The 8,248-nt window shown below is 36.5% G+C and overlaps 1 long non-coding RNA gene across 1 annotated transcript; it reads left to right on the top strand.

The window, feature by feature from the left end:
• Nucleotides 1-4,024: 4,024 nt before the first annotated feature.
• Nucleotides 4,025-7,845, top strand: LOC121729886. The gene is made up of 3 exons (XR_006036032.1): nucleotides 4,025-4,235; nucleotides 5,281-5,282; nucleotides 7,677-7,845. It is a non-coding gene; the product is annotated as an uncharacterized LOC121729886 (long non-coding RNA).
• The last annotated feature ends 403 nt before the right edge of the window (nucleotides 7,846-8,248 follow it).

Here is an 8,248-nt window from a genome sequence, read left to right as displayed (position 1 = left end):
TAACGTACTCTGCATTCTAACGTTAATATATAATACACATTACACAGCTAATAACTAGATACAACTTCCACTATTGTCTGTCTGGCTAGTTAGAAAATACACATGATAGACAAAAACAACGAATCTTTTCATAAGTTTCAGGTTAGAGGATAAGTAAATATTTTTATCAAAGCGGCAAATGTTTTTATAAAAGAGACAAATTCTACCATACATTTACTAGCAATCTTATCAACCGTATTCAGTACATATAAGCCCTTGGACATATTTATATCCCTTAGGAAAACCCTTCTTATCAGCGAGAGAAAACCTCTAAATCGTTTTATTGTGACTCACTATGTCGCTTTTTGTCAATTGTACACAGAATACACAAAAAACCCACAAAAAGGTTTCAATGATAATATTTTTGTACCTGTGTTGCAGAAAGATTTCATGACATACTAGCTGTCCCGGTGAACTTCGTGTCACTTTAAAACCTTCCCTGGACTTTTACGAATATTTTAAGACTAAGATAAGCCCAATCGGTTCAGCCGTTTTCGAGTTTTAGCGTTACTAACACAATTGAAAATCCATTTTTATATATATATAGATTTAGCAGACTCGGCAATCTTGTTTTGCCATATTCGGTATGGGGTATACAGGGTGTACTAAAACATAGTGGTAATACTTTAGGGTGTGTATGTGTCCCTTATAAAGAGTTTACTATGAAAGTAGCGGCGCTGTAAAAGCATTTTTTTTGGGATTTGTATGGTCTCCAGCCTCCAGCTTCAAGAATTTTTACATACTAAAGTATAAAAATGTAGTCTTTCAGCACTGCTACTTTCACAATGAACCCTATTATAGGGAACCCATACACACCTTTAAGTATTATCACTTAGTTTGTTAAACCTTGTATACTTGGCCCATACACTGTTATCATTTTAAACGTTTTATCACATGAAAAACCTATACAAGATGTTACTAGTGTAAACACCGTTATCCTTGAAACCATCAAATGAGCCCGTCAAAATGAACAACTTTTTCTACAGATGCTCGGATCGGCAATTTGTATGGGTATGAAGACGGATTCTTTTGAGTTCCCAGCATTGTTCTCATAGATTTCAAGGATAACGGTGTTTACGCTAACACACTGTATAGTGCGGTTCAGAATTACTGAGCACCTTTTCATATCTACGCTGCAACGTTATTTCGAGACTGGAAAAGTATTATTATAATTTATAATCTATATATTATTACGTGAGCCAAAAACTTTGTATCACTTTTGACGAAAAACGGGGACACGTAGGTGAATGAAATTTTACACAGTTATAGTTTACATGGTAAAGGAGTGCATCGAGCTAATATTATTTTGAAATTATGCTTTTATCATACATTTTTTTAACAAATAAAACATTACACACACTATAACACACACACTAGGAAAAATGACAGTTTTTTGAGTGACATGCCTATACATACGAATTATACGCTCTTTTATTTATGGTTGAAGTCTGTTGACAACAAGGTGACAAATTGAAAATGGATTATAGTTTTTTTTTTATTGAATCTTAGCTACTAAGACAATGCTCACAGGCCAGTCTGAGATCAGCTGAGTCCCAGAGACAAGAGTTGAAAAAATATGATAAGGTCAATATTTTTTTATTTTACAAAATATAGGTAAGTAGTCCTAATGTCGTTAAAACTAAGGTCGAATTTCGACCATTGGGCGATCTCTCGTATATTATGTATTCCGGAATTTTTGTTTTATAATTGACCGGACACCAACACTACTAACTGCACTAAATTAGTTAAAAATTAAAATAATATTATTATTAGGGCACTGCTTTCTGGTGTCGGGAATATCAGTGACGTTCAATACTGACTATTTGAATACCACAGACTATTAGCTTAATAAAGCTTACCTAATGAAGCATTCAAATCGAGATTAAATAGTTTATACAAGGTGTAACAAAAATAAGTGATAATAATTTAGGGTGTGTACGTGTACCTTGTAGAGAGTTCACTGTGAAAGTAGCAGCGCTGAAAGACCAAATTTTCACTTTTGTATGGGCAAGCGCCTCAGCGTCACGAGTTTCTCCATACAAAAGTGAAAAAAAATTTTAGTCTTTCAACGCTGCTACTTTCACAGAGAACTCTCTACAAGGAATACGTACACACCCTAAATTATTATCACTTATTTTTGTTACATCCTGTATAGCTCTGTAGCTTCAATCATACTGAAAATAACAACCCGTTACAATATTTGAACGCGTTTAGATTTCCAAAGGAAATCTTGCCATGCTTGGTATCCTTAGAAGTTTACTACGAAGACGAAGACTAGTCGAGATCTCCCTATGGTCGAAAGTCGTCCATACTAATATTAAAGTGAATATACCTAAGTGTGCTAACAGGCTTTTACGCGAAAAGAGAAATAAAAAATTAACAAACCCTTTATTGTATCTTCTGAATCAAAATTTTCAAAAATATTCTTTGATTTAGAAGCCACCTTTATTATTTGTACACTTTTTGCAAAAATTATACATTTTTATTATCAAAAATAACAATCAGTTGTGCAGTTTTAGTTGAAGCGTAAAAAAACTTATATTCACAATTATAATATTATTACGGATTTACTAAAAGTCAATCTCATAATCTAGAGAGGCGTTTCACAGCCTTCCGACAGGTTGAAGTTTCAAGCAACTTGCAGCAACATGCAGCAACTTACAGCAACTTACAGCAACTCTCAAACTCTCCGGGGACCATTCTTGATTGCAATCTTTATTTTGTTATAGTTGTCTTTATCTTTTCGATCTGAAAACTAATTTAGCGGCGTTGTGCACTTTTTTGGGACAAAAAACGGACGAAAAATTATGAGAACAGAGGGTACAGACCGTCGGTACGGCGTAGGACAGGAAGTAATAACCTTATTACTACCACGCGTTAAAAAAGTACGCCTGGGAAAAAAGTCAAAACGAAACAGCAGCGTCATATAAGAGAATCGAAGTGAGCTAAGTGGTGAGGCATAAAAAGGGGATACACTTTGAAAGTGCTGTGTTATATCTTATATATAAAATTCTCGTGTCACAATGTTAGGCCGCGTACTCCTCCGAAACGGCTTTACTGATTTTAACCAAATTTTATATGCATATTCAGTGGGTCTGAGAATCGGCTATTGGGTACTTTTTATATTGATAAGTGCATTTGTTGAATAAATAATAGTAAATTATTACAACTCGAGACTGACGCCGACCATTCTTTGTGCGACGGGATAGCGACGTTGCCATGGTGACATACTTATTTAGTCACTTCAATAAAATAATGCGGGTGAAATACTTTATATGGCAAAGAAACGTTTGCCGGGACAGCTAGTGATATTATATCTTTTGAGACGAAGCTGTGGAGTTACATCGTTTCATCTGTAGCGGGCATAAGCAGTGTATAAAACGATATAGACATGATAATATTAAATGGATATAAACTCCATTATCGCCCCGGGGCGGCAACCAATATACAGTTATCGTTATTGAAAAATTCTGTAAACAATTTCATACTCTACAACTCTACACCATAATATTGCTTACGTGTATTTCAATCTAACTGTGTTAATTAAATTGTTAATTATTTGGAGTCTGGATGTAAATTAATAACCAACTTTAATATTAGTGTTAACGCCGCCATCGTGGGTATCGCAGACACAATAGATTTTCAATTGTTATGCGGCAGCCGGCTGCCGCTTGGGGATTGATGGATTAAATATTAATCTCTTCTTTACATATTATAATTATGTAGATAGCATACAAAAAGGTTACCTTATACGGGATCAAATCAATATACACGCTTTTGCGTAAAAAAAACTATTACTTACCTCCAATTTAAATATTATGTCCAAATTTCATCACGATCAGTTTTACGGTTTGAACGTAAAGAGGAAATTTTATATTTACGATATGCATAAATATGCATTTTCAATAAACATAATATTTTTAAATAACATTCGTATTTCAAAAAGTCGAACAAGTTAAAACATACGTTAAAATCTAACAGAGAGACTAGCTGTAAAGTTCCGACGAACTTACAAAGCTCGGGGTTCATATTAATCCGTGCTTAGTCGGAGTTTCGTGGGGTGGGGAGGGTGAAGCCAACAGGTGGCCCAAATAAAAGCTTTGCGGGCTCATTTGGCGAGTTAGTGACGAAATTGACTTTTATTTTCATGTGATTTATCATGTTTTGGAGAAACCTCGCCCGAATTCGTTTATAAGGTAAGCTCGAAAGCCCGAATTCGTTTATAAAAGACGTGGGCTGCACCACTTTATTGGGACCGGAATTTGTTTTCAAGCGGGAACCGTAGATTTTTCAGTGATGAAAACTATCCTCTAATCAGCCCAATCTCTAGTATTTGCTTAAACGTGCTAAAGACAAGGCGCACATTCTAAAGGACATTAAATTAAGGATAGCATATTAATTTAAAAGTGTTAGTTAATTCCCAAGTAATATATTTCAATATGAAGCAGTAAAAAGCACAAAAACATATTTCTGACTATACGATACGACATGGTCAAAGCAAACTAAAAGGCAAAAAACTATTGATAAAGCATATTCCACTTTTTAGCGTCGAGCTCAAAGTAAATTAAAATCCAACAAAGAGCGAAGCCTTTTCAATCCATAGCAAAGACACGGAAAAGATCTAAGTTTAAATAAAAATATACGCAGACTTAAGTGAATGAAGTGGGTAACTGACATTTTACAACATAAGAGCAATTACAAAACTGTAATTTGGCATGAATGCACATAATATTAATGATGCCGACAAAATGGTAGATGAAATCTTAAAAAAATATATTCTTTTGGTACCTTCCCTACACATCAAGCGGGGATGAATATTTTTTTCGCGTACCCCATTGTGTGGGGTGTCGTTGGACAGGGTTTTTTAAAATATTACGAGTATTCATAGATAATTTTCCGATTTAGGGATCCGTTTGTGAAATATGAAGTTTTAAAGTGGAAAAAGTCGTTACAGTCTTGAGTCTAGCGTTCCCTTCTACCAGCTAACCGGTTGCTTCTGGAAATGTGAAAAAATTCACGGGAGTAGAAAATATGCTGAATTTAAAAGGAAAACTCAAGGCTAAGAAGACTTCATAAGTTATTGAGTAATGGTCGATCAAAAAAAATTTAGTCTTCGGTGAAGTATAAAGGAACTTTTCGTTCAAATTCCTTTGAAAGTAACTGAGATGATGTTGTTAGTAGTGTAAAACACGTTATAGATGTACATTCATTGGCCATCCAAAAATTAAAAAAAAAAACTAGCGGTACTACGGAACCCTATATTGCGCGTGGCTCGACACGCACTTGGCCGGTTTTCCCTTATAATTTGAACAAACCTTGTAACCTACCTACTGCATCATATAGCTACCATATTTAGCTATACATGGAATTCACATTTATTTTCTAAAGCCCAAAGCCACAATTTATGCAAAAAAACGTCCGTTTTCAAATTGTTACTTACCCACTTCCCCCGCTCATGTCTTCATACGAGAAACGTCTATCCGCAATGTATGCACAATTGAGTCAGATGTAAAACGGGAAATAATATGCTTCCGCAAATCCCGCTACACTAGAATATTATTCTACATTCTTATATTATATTAGTTCCATGTAAAGGTATATTGAAATGTTTCTAGTTGTACTGGCATATCTTTTTAATAGCGCTTCACGCTTTCCCTGGATGTTTTTGTGTTTTGCGTCTGATTAAACTCTGTTGCGCTAAAATTCGTTTATCGCACGGGAACCGCACATTTTTCCGGGATGAAAAGTATCCTATGTCCTTGCCCGGGACTCAAAGTATCTCCATACCATATTTCAGCAAAATCGGTTCAACAGTTTGGGCATGAAGAGGTAACAAACAGACACACTTTCGCATTTATTATATTAGTTCATACGTTGATATTTAACTGAAGCTGCTTACGAAATGTATTTTTGTAAATACCTTAAATTTTCAAAATATTAAAAATCATGTTTAAATGTATTCAGTTAGATTAAATCATCCATTACTAATGTCAAAAATGCGAAAGTGTGTCTGTTTGTCTGTTTGCGTTCGAACCGCTAAACTGATTTTGCTGAAAATTGGTATAGAGATTCTTTATCCCGGAAAAAGGACGGTTCCTGCGCGATTAACTTTGGCGCAACGGATTTGCGGCCGTAGCGTCGTCACTTTAATCATATTTTGATGAATCAATTAACTCAGGCATCTTATTCATTAGATGCTTTAACTATTTTCAATTTTGTCTGAACGTACAAACAAATTACGTACACAAGCGTAATTTAAGTAAACTTTGAACGAATAAAAGAGTTTAACGTGAAGCTAATTTACTCGCTATACACAACTACAGGCTCGCTCTCAATTTCATTTTCTCCGCTCTCGCTTGTAATGTAACGTTACAGGGCTACCACGAAACGGTTTTGAGGCTCGAACAATCGTACGAGAATGTTGCGAAGCGATTACACGGGCAACAATTGCGGCAATAATAATTGCCCGGTGCCACGAATGGACCGATCTGGAGCAATTAGTGGAGCAATATGGAGCAATTTCAATAAATTGCGGCAATTATTTCGGTGATATTACTCCAGATATTTCATATCGCTCAATGTCGCCGATACGAATTGACGAATATCCGATGGGCTCGTGTATGACAGTATCGCCTAGTAACTAGTGGATGAAATTGCACCATATCGCTCAATTGTATTGCGATGAATTGCGCAATATTGCTGCTTGTTGCCGAAAACGTGGTTCATACGTGGGAGAGCCATGCTTCAGCACGAATGGGCCGGCTCGACCGGAGAAATACCACGTTCTCTCTCCTATTCCCTTCCCTTCCCAACCCTACCCTCCCCTATTACCTTATTCCCTCTTAAAAGGCCGGCAACGCACCTGCAGCTCTTCTCAAAATCAAAAAAAAAAATGCTTGATGTAGTCGTGACGTCAAAGTTGACAAGAATTTACTGGAGTGGAGCAATTTTAGTTGCCCGTATAAGCGTACCTTAACAAACGTGAAATGATTTTGTTAGAGCAGGACGCGACATTCTCGTCCGATTGTTTGAGTCTCAAAACAGTTTCGTAGTAGGCCTACAGAATCGAGCTGAGTGAGGGAGGAGAACCGAGCATTACAACCTTGTAATGATGCAACTTGTAACATCAATGCTACGTAGTACGTGACAGTGAAGCCAGCTTTTTATGGAATGCTCAAAGTCGAATATATATAATTTTACATTACATGCGTATGCTCGTCAGTCAGGGAGGCAGTACTGTAATGTAATGCTCAAAGTCGAATCAATAATATTACATTACATGCGTATGCTCGTCAGTCAGGGAGGCAGTACTGTAATGTAATGCTCAAAGTCGAATCTATAATATTACATTACATGCGTATGCTCGTCAGTCAGGGAGGCAGTACTGTAATGTAATGCTCAAAGTCGAATCAATAATATTACATTACATGCGTATGCTCGTCAGTCAGGGAGGCAGTACTGTAATGTAATGCTCAAAGTCGAATCTATAATATTACATTACATGCGTATGCTCGTCAGTCAGGGAGGTAGTACTGTAATGTAATGCTCAAAGTCGAATTTATAATGTTACATTACAAGTATATTCTCCCGGTGAGGGAGCACCTTTAGAGCGAAAAACGTAGTCCGAACTCTCATAGTAGTGTTGTGCCACGATATATAACCATGATTGTGCAAAATATCGACATCGATCATTGGTGATTAAATACGTAAGTGGATGAATGGATAACAACTCGAGGTGATCAGCCTGCATTGTCCTAACCAAACTTGGAAATACCATGTTTCGGTAAATGACCCCCTACTACCGAGTCAAAAGCCACTAATATCTATGGACGCTTCACATCACGTCAGTCTGGCCCCGTGCTAAGTAAGTTACCTGAAGTTTTTACTATATTATTATTCACATATTTAATGAATACACATCCATGACCCAGGAACTTTGAAAACTTTTTGTTCCGTCCCACCAACTGAGCCACAGAGGTCGTCTAAATTCTCTTAAACCACTGGACCACGGAGGTGTCTGATAGTATAGGTACCTTTAGACTCTAGTATCTATATTGTGGAATGCTCCTGCACAGTGCCTGCACCTTGATGGCGTTATTTACCTTGCGGGTGGAATTTTCCAATAATTACAGCTATTAGAGCTCTGTGCAGTGTGCATAGTTTGAGTAAGGTACACTATACAATTAAAACTACGACATTGTAATATTTT

Source organism: Aricia agestis, chromosome 8 (assembly GCF_905147365.1).
Source record: "Aricia agestis chromosome 8, ilAriAges1.1, whole genome shotgun sequence".
Lineage (NCBI taxonomy): Eukaryota > Metazoa > Arthropoda > Insecta > Lepidoptera > Lycaenidae > Aricia > Aricia agestis.
Note: the sequence above shows the minus strand (reverse complement) of the source record. Positions and strands in the feature narration are given on the sequence as shown.